Here is a 12457-nt window from a genome sequence, read left to right on the forward strand (position 1 = left end):
TGAAATTGCACAGAGGTTAGCCTCAACTAGGGACTCCCGTCCGGACCTTACTTGTCAATTGCACAGAGGTTAGCCTCACTAGAGACATCCCGTCTGGGCCTTACTTGTCAATATCACTACTGTAAAATTGCACAGAGGTTAGCCTCACTAGCGACCTCCCGTCTAGGCCTTACTTGTCAATATCACTACTGTGAAATTGAACAGAGGTTAGCCTCAACTAGGGACTCCCGTCCGGGCCTTACTTGTCAATTTTACATATTCGTATTTAGTACCGAAAACTTATCATGGAATTTCAAGTGCTTTGGAAAACATTCAACATAAAATGAACATGAGACAATACAATGGATCAAAACATAACAATAAGAATCTCATAAGGAACAGTATAGAACATAAAATCTGATGGACATGAGAATATTTCACTTCGTCATGGCACATCATTGAAACTAGCACTCACTCATCACTATTTGCTTTTTTTAGGCCAAGGCCTCATTGGTTCTTGGCCGGATATAATTATATTCTGGACTCCCACTCTTCTCAAGGCATATAGATCGTTTGGTAGGACTGCTTGCACTTCGAAAGGTCCAATAAATGTTGGCTTCAGTTTTTCTTCATTCGATAGATGTCACCTTCATGGAAATTTTCTGATTAACATCAATCGGTAACCTAACCTGATGTTCGAGACCTGCCAGCGTTATACTATACTCCTGGATTGCTCAACGGGAACATTTTACATTCTTGTGTAAATCTTCATAAGAATTCACCTACAAAACAGATCAAACTTTGCAATTGGTTTTGATTTTCCTGAAACATAACAAAGCGCCAGTATCTTATTTTCACTAGGTATTTTCCGACTAAGTTAGTCGACATGCTTGAAAATTTTTGTTATTTGACAATATTCGATTTATTCAATAATTTACTAATCGCTCGTCCAATCCTGACAAGTCTAGATTCAAATCTAATGTGCTAATTGATTGTTACGAACACTGGGAAACTAAAGTTTGACTGAACTTGTTTCTCTCTTTTTCTTAACAAAATAAAAATCTTCAGTATGTCCCTTTCTATCACAGAAATTACATTCAAGACTGGAATTTTCTGGATTAGAATTAAAACAACGTTTCTTTACAATAATCTAACTTTCTATGCCTAAATTTTCCACAGTTCTTACAATTCCCATGAAAGGTTTTGTCTGATTCTGTTTTCAGTAGCTGCTTCATTTTTCTAGTTTTCTACTATTATCTGAGACTAATATGGAGCGTCGGAATCCTATGAAGAAGGCAATTTCAGCTGCTGCATTTCATTCTTAGATTCTTGCACTAATAATCTATTCTTAACTTCTACATTTGTGATATCATAAGCTATCAAGCTCAACACTATTTCCCACGGAAACTTTTCCACAAAGTTTCCTGATCGAATTCAACTTGGCATGAGCATACTCTACTAACGAACTAAAATTTTCACTACTTGTCAACATGCTAGCTGTAAGCGTCGTGGCCGGAGTTCCTTTCTCAGGGAACGCTATCTCTAAATTCCTAGAAAATGTTGACCAATTTCTAACAATCGATTTCCAATTTTGATAAATTTTGGCTTCACGGCCTTTCAGGGCTTGCCCAGCTTTTAATACTACAACAGTATCAGACGTACCTGTTTGGAATTTAATTTGATCAACTTCCTCAATCCACTCCTTGGTTGAAAAGGATGTATCGTCGGGGTCAAACTGGGCTAACGATAATTATGCGGTCACCACGTGGTCGGTGTCGTTCCTTAAATTAAACATGTTGGCTAGCAACTCCTGGTTCTCCATTATCCGCATTACCGAAATGGCTTCACTTTCTTCGGGAGCTTTTTTGAGATTTTGCTGATCCATTTTGGCTTATTCTTGTAGATTCTCACAAAACACAAACGATTTTCACTCACAAAATAGGATCCTCAATTTTTTTTATCGAAAGAAGAAATTTAAGTCCACTTCTGATGTTAGATTTAATAAAACACGTGGTTGGTATCGATTGAAATTTATTTTGGGAGGATTTTGCATCTCTTCATAAACTTTTTAGGGTACTTTTTATTCACAAAGTAAGATGGCGGTCGGTTATCTAGCACGTGGAGGTGCTCTAACAAAGGGTCAGGTACAAAGCGTACCACTGGGCAAGGAAGTTCAAGTCATTGTGTGCTCGGCCTGTGCCAAAGAGAGAGCAGGTAACATTGGAGCACAGAGTTCACAGAGCATAGGTTCTACACTCTTATTCTTCCTTCGACATTCGTCGTCGGACATTATCAGTATATTTTAAGGGGGGTCAAATTAACATTTGCTAACATATATTATTACTCTAGAATGCTAATCCAGTAGTACGAAATGCGGCGAAAAATTGACAGTGGTCGTTAATACGAATGCGCATCATTAGTTTATTTTCTAGTAGAACGTTGCCGAATTTCTGAATATTCTGTCAATCAAATCTTATGAAGAGAGGGCAATTCATGTAACGAAGGTATGTCGGACAACAACGCGTTTTCTTTCAGTCATTTGATTTTTCACTGTTGCACGATCTGCTCAGAGGTAAGAAGTTTCAAGTCACATTTTCTGAAATGTACTTGTGTACTTGTCTATCATATTAAAAATAATAAATGCAAAAAAAAATTCAAAACTTGAAAGAATTATCGAGTTCAACTGATAGCGAATTCCATTGATGGTATATAGTAGTATTGCACTATATCAGGATATTTCAAAATTGTTGCACGGAATTTATAATATGCACTCAATGCTAAGGTACCTGTTCATCTAATCGAATCTGCGATAATATCGAATAGCATTAGTGATATTAAGTTTTTGTTGTGAGTTCCAAATATTTAGTAAGCACCAGTTGTTACCATGGAATTCGCTATAAAACTCCAATCTTCAGCCAATTCACGGTTTGGTCAAACAATCAATGAATACTCAATAATACCTCTATCGACAAATTTAGATTTGGACTTATAACACGTCACCTCCGAGATCCCGATATATTTTCATTGAAACCTGCAACATCATTGTACTGATTTTCTAAAACAAAGCATATATAAACACAATTAGTCATCCATGCATGTGTTCAATACCGACAAGAAGTCCCGTATGAATCGAAAAAGTTTTTTCACCGAATGAAATTTGTTTATTTCTCATTTATACCAAATAAACAATTCGACTGACATAAGGTATGAAAGTCTAGGCAACGTTCGAGTTGAAATAAACTAATGTCGCGCATTCGCTTTAACGACAACTGTCAATTTTTCGCCGCATTTTTTACTACTGGATTAGCATTCTAGAGTTATATATATTATGATTTCTATGGCTATATACGAATGAATTGTTTGAAGTAAACACATTCGATGTTTCTCTGTCTAGCGCGACACTAAGTCAGTGGCGGTAAATTGAAAAATTTACATACTTCCTATCTAGTCGTACAGAAAATTGATGTGACACTGATGTCCAAATCAACTGTCCCAATTGTGATTGGCGACACTAAGCAACTATCACACTCCAGTCTTTGGAATGTTTATTTTCCATTCCATGTATCTATGTTCTAAAATTATTCCACTTTATAGCTGTCAGAATGCCGTAACTAGGCAAATGTTCCATAATTCAGTCCATTATAACCATATATCTATTACTAGCAGACCCGGCAAACCTAGTTTTGCCATTTAAATTATTTCTAGGGTAGATAATAATAACTAACTCATCGTGATTGCTCGATTGGTCGTAAGAAAAAGGAATGCCTTTTTTTCTGTTCTGTACAATTTTTTTATGAATATTTTGTTATATAAACCTTGCCCTAACAATAATAAACACAACAAATAAAGAATTGTCCAATTTGGTGCGATCGTTTGAACAATAAAGCATTTTGAAGTAAACCATAGATCCTCTTTTATTAATATAGATATTCTACATCGATGATGGAAGTTCGAAAATTGAAGCCAGTCCGTGGTCGGAATCGACTTCTGTGCATGTGCAGAAATATTAAGAATAAGAATACATGATTAGCTCTGTCTCTTTCTGATACATAGTTTTATGAATTGACAGGAATGAAATGAGTTTACTTCACAACCATTCGAATATTTTCGACCTTATAGTCCGGGAGGTGGTGTCACTTTTTTATTAGTGATTTATCTGCAACTCAAATGTGATTAATTAGAGAGTTGCACTATTACTCTACTCGAAATCGAAAGTCAGTCAGCGCGACCGTGGTGGACGTGGGCGTGGGTGGCGGTGGAACTCACCGGAAAAATCTCAAAAAAAAGTGATTGATCTCCACGTGAAACTTTGTAATAATGTAAATGATTCATTATTATGAGTGAAAATGGGCGTCAGTCACTTTCCCGTTGGTGGAAACATCGTCAGTCAGGCGGTTGAAGTGGTCGTAAAAATCTGAAAATTGACAAGTGACCCATCTTCACTCGAAATTTCGAAAAAATGATTATTTTAATCAAATTGAACGTAAAAATGGACGTCAGTCACGTTTATAGTGGTGGATTCTGCGTCAGTCAGGCTTCCAAAGTCAAGGGCAGTGACCAGCTTCCTTTGGCGCGCTGCACCTTATGCAGTTCAACTGATGCATATTCCACCGGCATCGTGCCGGCTGACTATTATTTATCGAGTGTACATAACACAACATTACTTTTTTATACAGGGTGATTCATCATAAACTGGACAAACATATATAGTGGTAAATGACACCGGGAGAATCACTTTTGCCTTATGACATATACCCAGTTTTCGACGCATAAGCGAAAAATAAGGTGTTCAACGTCGTATATTTGAGCAATATTTTATTGAGTGTGCTCAGTTATGTATAAACAACAAAGTAACGGTTTCTGGTCACATCGGAGTATTTTTGAGTGCGCAATTCAGAAAAGATGAAGAAATCCGAAAAAAAAAATTCAAAATGGCGGAAAACCTTCGATGTTCGTGATTTTTTATTTTTTTTTGGTTTCTAAATTGAATTTCATTTTCTGAATGAACACAATTTTCGAACAATTTCCTTGTAGTTTCCTACAATCAGGAAACATTTCAACAATTTCGAGTTTTCATTTCTCAGAAACGCGTCATAAGGCTTATATTCAAACTTCGGTCACGTGATTCATGTCGTCCGATTTTCAGGTAGTTTCGTATTCTTCCCTTCCCTTGTAAATTCATCCTTAATTGTCTTGTTTATATCCTCCTGAACATCGGAAAATACAGGAAATGCTCTGATTTTCATGGGTACGACACATGACACACTGATACCATAGCCTTCCCCAGGCATCATACAGTTAAATATGAGTCCCCACCGAGTTATATAGGTATCAAATTATATAACCATTTGCCCAGTCGCTTGAAATCAATGGGTGGAAAATCTTTCAAGAGAGAAGTTATATTCCTTTTAACTAACAGGTGTTACTATAGTGTGGAGGAGTTCCTTAAGGACTCCATTTGTTGAATTTGTTATTTTTTCCTCTCTTGTATTTGTCATAATATATGACTTGTCCTATATATTTCTTTAGGGTCCAAAAGAATCAATAAATTTCATTTATTTATTTATATGATGAAACACCCTGTATAAACAAGTAATTGTTATGTACACTCGATAAATAATCGTCAGCCGGCACGATGCCGGTGGAATATGCATCAGTTGAACTGCATAAGGTGCAGCGCGCCAAAGGAAGCTGGTCACTGCCCTTGACTTTGGAAGCCTGACTGACGCAGAATCCACGTTCCATTTTTACGTTCAATTTGATTTAAATAATCATTTTTTCGAAATTTCGAGTGAAGATGGGTCACTTGTCAATTTTCAGATTTTTACGACCACTTCAACCGCCTGACTGACGATGTTTCCACCATCGGGAAAGTGACTGACGCCCATTTTCACTCATAATAATGAATAATTTACATTATTACAAAGTTTCACGTGGAGATTAATCACTTTTTTTTGAAATTTTTCCGGCGAGTTTCACCGCCTCCCACGCCCACCGCTATTGGACTGACTGACGCGCGGACCTCAAATGTACAAAAGGAGAACTACTCATCCTAAAAAATTCGTGTGAAGATCGATCACTAGTTCAAAAGTGACGCCACCTCCCGGACTATTATAACCTATCAATATGTTGATATTGGTTTGACGTTGAATCAACGAAATCGTAGGACTGTGAGTACATTTTTCTGAGTTGTTCACTATCGTATATTATCTGCATTGTATCTAGATAAGTCTGTTATTGTCTTGAAATTCAGTTGGGAGTTGAGGTAATAATTCTAGTTCAATTTGTGATTGTTTTTTTCAGCATTGAAATAGGGAAACATCTAAATCGACATCTATATCTATAAAGCTCAACTGTAGTTACTAATATCTGCCAGTTTTTCATCTTCTAAATATTCTTATTGTCAAATTGATTATTGTATCGCGTCTATTGAAGCATGGCTCTTTTGGTGAGCACTCTGTACTTTTATATATAATATAACTACATATTACATTAAATGTTGACCCAAAAATATTTTTTATTGAGTATTGAGTAGATTTACAAGAGGGGAAATTCAGGAGGTGAAAATACACGTACACGCAATATTAAAACTGGTATGAAACAGTAATATAAAACGAACTTGTTATTATGTCACTCTTGAATTTACTGAGTATGGACAATATCCTTCCTATTCGGCACTTATTATTTCACAAATCATAATAATATTGGGTAAATGGTTTTTATGCACATATTTGCTTTGATCTCTTTTCGTTGATTCATCTGAAAGTTTAAAAAAACGGATACATTCTCGATGAATTTCATATTCATTAACTTTCGTCTCATACAAAATTCTTCTCTAAATTTGTACAAGAATTGAAGAAATAAATCATCATTGGAATTCATTCAATCATTCAACGTCAAACATGAAAACAACCTAACCAATATCTTGATTGTAATTTTCGAACTTCTAATTCGCGCATGAGTACAAGTGGATTCCTCCCAACGATTTGGCTTCACTTTTTGTCGTAGTCTAGAACGCGTGTTTGGTATAATCATTGAACTTTCTTTAGATCAATGGGTATAATAGATATATGATTATAACGAACGTAAATCAATCCAAAAGTGGATATTCAGATTTTTATGAATTCCAAAATGTTTGAAAATAAAATAACATATTTCATTCGGAGAAGATGTGACGCAATGAGTCAAGCTCGCCATGAAAAGTGACACTCCTCCTCCTTATGAAGTAATATACTATTGGGTCCTTTATTAGTTATTAGTGCCCTTTATTAGTTATCCCATTTTTGTAAATTTTTTGTGAATTGCAAATAAAAATATAGCACACCCAACAGCGTTTTTCATTGATATCAATTCATTCCATGCAAACAATGTTAAGATGAAATAACTAACATCCTGATCAAAAAACAAGACCATACTTTTGTTTTGTCGCTCAGGATGTTTGCTCTCTGGTCTAAACAAAAATGATATTAAAATCAATTCAAGGAATAGGTAGTATTCGAATTTTGTGCCCCTTAATTATACCTAAAACAGAAAACTGTTATCGAATGAATGTATTGAAAGTACGTTTTGAGCGTTTTGAGATAATTATCAAGGGTGTTTTCGCATACCAAAATGTAGTCGGTTTTATGTACAGGGTGGGCAAAATTCGTTGTCTACTGAAGGGATCTCGAGAACTATAGCAGCTAGAAGAAAATGGACGGCACATTCTCGAGCTCTTTTTACTTGACTGAAAACAGATCCAGCCTAACGTTCATAGATTTTGAGTTATGAACGAAAATTGAGAAATTTCCATTTTTAATGAAGCTGAATAACTCGCTTATTTGAACTCATATTCGAAATTTGTTGTTACGTTCTACAGGCACTTTTTTATGAGGAATTTGAATATGATAGTCGTATTCGGGTTCGGCTTTCTGACAGTCCGAGAATTGTTCTAGGACTGCGCAAAACTCTTGCGCCCTAGTATTAAATCCTCTGCGCAGTTCTAGAACCATCCTCGGACCGTCCAAAAGCCGAACCCGAATACAGCTTATATCAATACATTTTTTGATCCAGTCATTTCCGAGATACGACAAGGTTTTCTGATTTTTCAAATGTAAACTGTAGTTGAAAGTTCTTTCATTCTGCTGCAATTTTTTTGCTGATTTCAAAAATGTATCATATGTTGCTATTCAAATGAATATAACGTAAGAAAAAATTTAATACTTTTTCCTGCTTGTCGATTCACTGTTGAATTTTCAGTAGGCTGGCGTAACCATAGCGACCGTTGAAAATGCATTATCGTTCGTGAACTCCACATAATTATATGTGAACTCAACCTTCTGCGATAGGAATTACCGACTGACGAATAATTATTTCTTTTATATATCGATATCGAGATCGATATCCTTTTAAAGAGAGTAAAAGACTTTCGTCTGATTATTAAAGAAAAAAATTTATTAAATTATCGTTATTTTCTATTTATGAATAAAATACGATAGCTATCTATAATTCTAATTTTTACAGAAGTAAGAGATGAGAAATAGGTACTTCTGTCAACGGTAGTGTTCGAATTGTGAACCTTCATAAGATAAGCATGCCAAACATCGCGAGAACAAAGGATGGCAAATTAATCATCGAAATATTTATTCAGCAGTCCGTGATTTCAATCATAGAGGTTCAGGTTCATAAAATATAATGCATATTCAACGGTCGCTATGGTTACGCCAGCCTACTGAAAATTCAACAGTGAATCGAAAAGCAGGAAAAAGTAGTGAATTTTTTTCTAGTGTAACATTCATGTGAATAGCAACAAATAATACATTTTTGAAATCAGCAAAAAAAATTGCAGCAAGATGAAAGAACTTTCAACTATAGTTTACATTTGAAAAATCAGAAATCCCTTTCGTATCTCGAAAATGCCTGGATCGAAAAATTTCATATTCGTATTCCTCATAAAAAAGCTGCTATAGTTCTCGAGGTCCCTCCAGTAGAAAACGAATTTTGCCCACCCTGTACAAGAGATATGAGGGCGTTTCCTATCCAATCTTTCTAATTTATAATCTTTGGACCTAATAACTTATAATATTATAAGTTATTAGGTATTTATTTTCATTAATGAAACTGAATTCTTTGAAGAAGCAGATAAGTGGGTACCTACATACTGCTAAGAATTTTTCGGGTTTTCAAAATCGGTCGAAATCGAAATGAAAAAGAAAGTGAAGACACAAGAAACATGAGAAATTAAGAATATTCAAAACAATCACTCACAATGACTTTGTTATTGTGATAAATGTTGCAAGGAAAACCTGACAGTTAACACAATTCAAATGACGATTCAGTCAATTTGAATTTACAACCAGTATGACATGAAGAGTAAATTATTTCCATTCAATGGAATCATGTAATATCGCAGATCATTTAGCAAATTTTGCCGGTATATCCTTTGTAGGATACTTATCACTCATCTTGAGCAGTAAAATGAAAACGTCAGTGAAATATTTGTACCCTATTGCTAGTGTTATTGGAATAACAGGTCTCTTCTACTCAAAGGAATTATTACAATCATACGATAGTTCTTCGTCTAGATTAATGGACAAGACCCTCATATCTCCATCAAAAGTTCGGTCATCTGATGAAGACTCAGAGGAAGAAGCTAATGACTTTTTGAATTACATCGCTTATAGTTGCAACCAATGACTCCAATTGATAAGGAAACGAAAAAACCCAATTAACATATATAAGTTTAATCAAAATTCGATTTTTAAAGATGACATTATAGCAATCCAATGAAGTTTTGTTAACAAATTTATAATACATTGTGCAATTTTTTTTTTCTGCGAGGAGTTGGATATGTTCTAGGAAAACTAATACATATTTCACTATAATTTGTCAAGAAAATTACAAAAATATTGAGTTCATAAATGCAATGAATATTCATTATATTCAATATCACATAGTTCATGTCAAATTCAGATCCATATATTATTCATTTACATTATACATATCATTATATCAAAGGGAGAAAGATTGATTTTCTTCTCATATAAATCAAACAAAAATCTTCAAATTATGCATTGTTAGCTCCAAGTTCCAGAATCTTGTCAGGAAAAAGCACCAATGCAATATATAACCCATATAGTCGACTAATAAATCAATGAAATATTCAATGAAGACGACCAATACATAATAAAAATACATATAAATACTTCTTGTGTGGTTAAGGGGAAGTAATAACAGTTTTTTGTTTTGATCACTCAATCAGAAGTTTAAAAAGTTTTTTTTATAAATAATTTAACAATTCAGATAGTTAAGATAATTCCTAATTCCTATCATGATTTCAGAAATAGTCGACTATTGTGAGTCACAATTTACAAGCCTTTTTAAGTTCTTAGTTATAGGTGCTAGCCTGTGAACATAAACTTCGACAGAATTTACAAATCCTTTCTCTCCCAATACAAGTAGTTCTTTATTTCATTGTCCATTGAACGAATTGCTGATTCTTCGATCAGTAAAAATTCAAGATATAAGTTAGACTGTGTGTTCAATCAGTGAGTTCAATACTTAAAATTTCTAGACTTCTTCGTAGATTTTTCTGGTAGAGGTTTCCTTCATTCCTATTTCTTTCAGGTGACAGAACAATCTGTAGATTAAAAAGTACCTACGCGAAATAAAGTGCATAAGATCGCCCTTGGCATCCAAGGATATATGTGGAGCATTGACCTTGTTGTCAAATATCACACCAAGATTGCTCACCTCGTTGCAACGTTTGAAGATTCTTCCATGTTCCATGGTTAAAATCAATATTACCTATATTATTATTTCGGCCGAAACTGATTCAAAAGCTCTTGTCCAGATTCAACTGCAGTGTATTCGTCTGAAAAATATAATAAAAAAGCATTCAGATCGTTTCGGACAGCAGACAATCGCCTTTATTTTCAATTCTTGCACACATTTTGAAGTCGTCAGAGTAATCCAAAAATTGACAAAATTGGAGGAAGGCTCCTATGTCATTCAGAAAATCTCAAATAAAATGGCCCCAGATGTGACCCCTGAGGCTGCAATATATGGTTTAGAATGTTTAGATTTCTAGATGAGGTAAGAAGAGAGCCATCTAAACAGATCGCCGTGTACACCGACCTCAGACAAGTTTGACATCAAGATACTGTGATCAATCTTAACGAAGTTGGTATCAAAGAGCACAGAGTCAATCTGAGTACGAGTATTCATACAGGATAAAATATATTCACTGCAAACAACCAGATTTGATTCGGTTCATCTTTTAGGGAAAAAGCCGTCCCCTTGACAGACTACAAATGACTTGAACGTTTGGACCAACACGCCATGTACTATATTTTCCAACATACCACCATTCAACTTACAAATAGGTCCATAATTTTCTACCTTGCTCCTATTCCCTGATTTAAAAATAGGAACATTAGAAGCAATTTTCCAACTTCTAGGAAATGTAAGTCAGGAAACGAAACAATAGCTGGATGCTAGAGTATTACCGCAGTCGTTCTTGCACAGGGCCACCCAGTTTATATACCAAACAATGACCAGAACCAATTCGAGATCTATTTTATAAAAAGGTGGTCTTCACAGGACATTGTAGGCTCAGAGCCCACTTACACAAAAGTAACATCGTCAGTGAAAAACTCTGCAGGCTTTGCCTAGAGGAGGACGAAACCAGTAAGCATTTCCTCTGCGACTGCCCGGCGGCAGACAGAGTCATACTTGGAATCTTCGGTTCGCTCGAGCTCAATCTGGACCTGACCTCAAGAATCATTCCCCATCTGACATCATCTCTTTCCTTATGCCGCCCACAGACCTCGTTCTTTTCCATCCGTTCGAATCGCGGCGATTCGAACCGTCGTTCCAAAAACGCCAAAAACCGATGTGTGTGGTGAAAAACCGTCGTTCCGAATCGTCGGTTTTTCACTACACACATCGGTTTTTGGCGTTTTTGGAACGACTGTTCGAATCGCGGCGATTCGAACGGATGGAAAAGAACGAAGTCTGTGGGCGGCATTAGGAATATGGGGTTGGAGGGAGACGTTGAGCTCTCTAAGCTTGTATCTGTGCCACAATAGACTGCTTTCGTAGCGGTGGCAGTTCTGGTGACTCTAACCAACACTCCCAAAAAACTGTAAGTGTAAAACCCAACGTTTCATTTTAGAATAAAATTTTACCATAATGGAATATTCGTAAGCTCACAAAGAGCAGGCAATTTGCTGTTTTTTCGACGAATAACTAATGAATGACTACCTATACATAAAGTTGTATCGATATACAAGATAGCGATTCAAGTTCAAATAATCTGATGTCAGGTGACTATTATGTTATTCATCCTCGAAACATACAGGGTTCAAAATTTTTTTTCGGAACGTCCCTCCACTGAATACTCTCTTTAAAAAATCTTATTTCAAACAACTATATTAGGAAAAAATTTTCATCGACATTTCCTCAATAGTTTAATCATGAGGACAATAACCTTTTATAT

This window comes from Coccinella septempunctata, chromosome 1, assembly GCF_907165205.1.
Source record: "Coccinella septempunctata chromosome 1, icCocSept1.1, whole genome shotgun sequence".
NCBI classification, from domain to species: Eukaryota; Metazoa; Arthropoda; class Insecta; order Coleoptera; family Coccinellidae; genus Coccinella; species Coccinella septempunctata.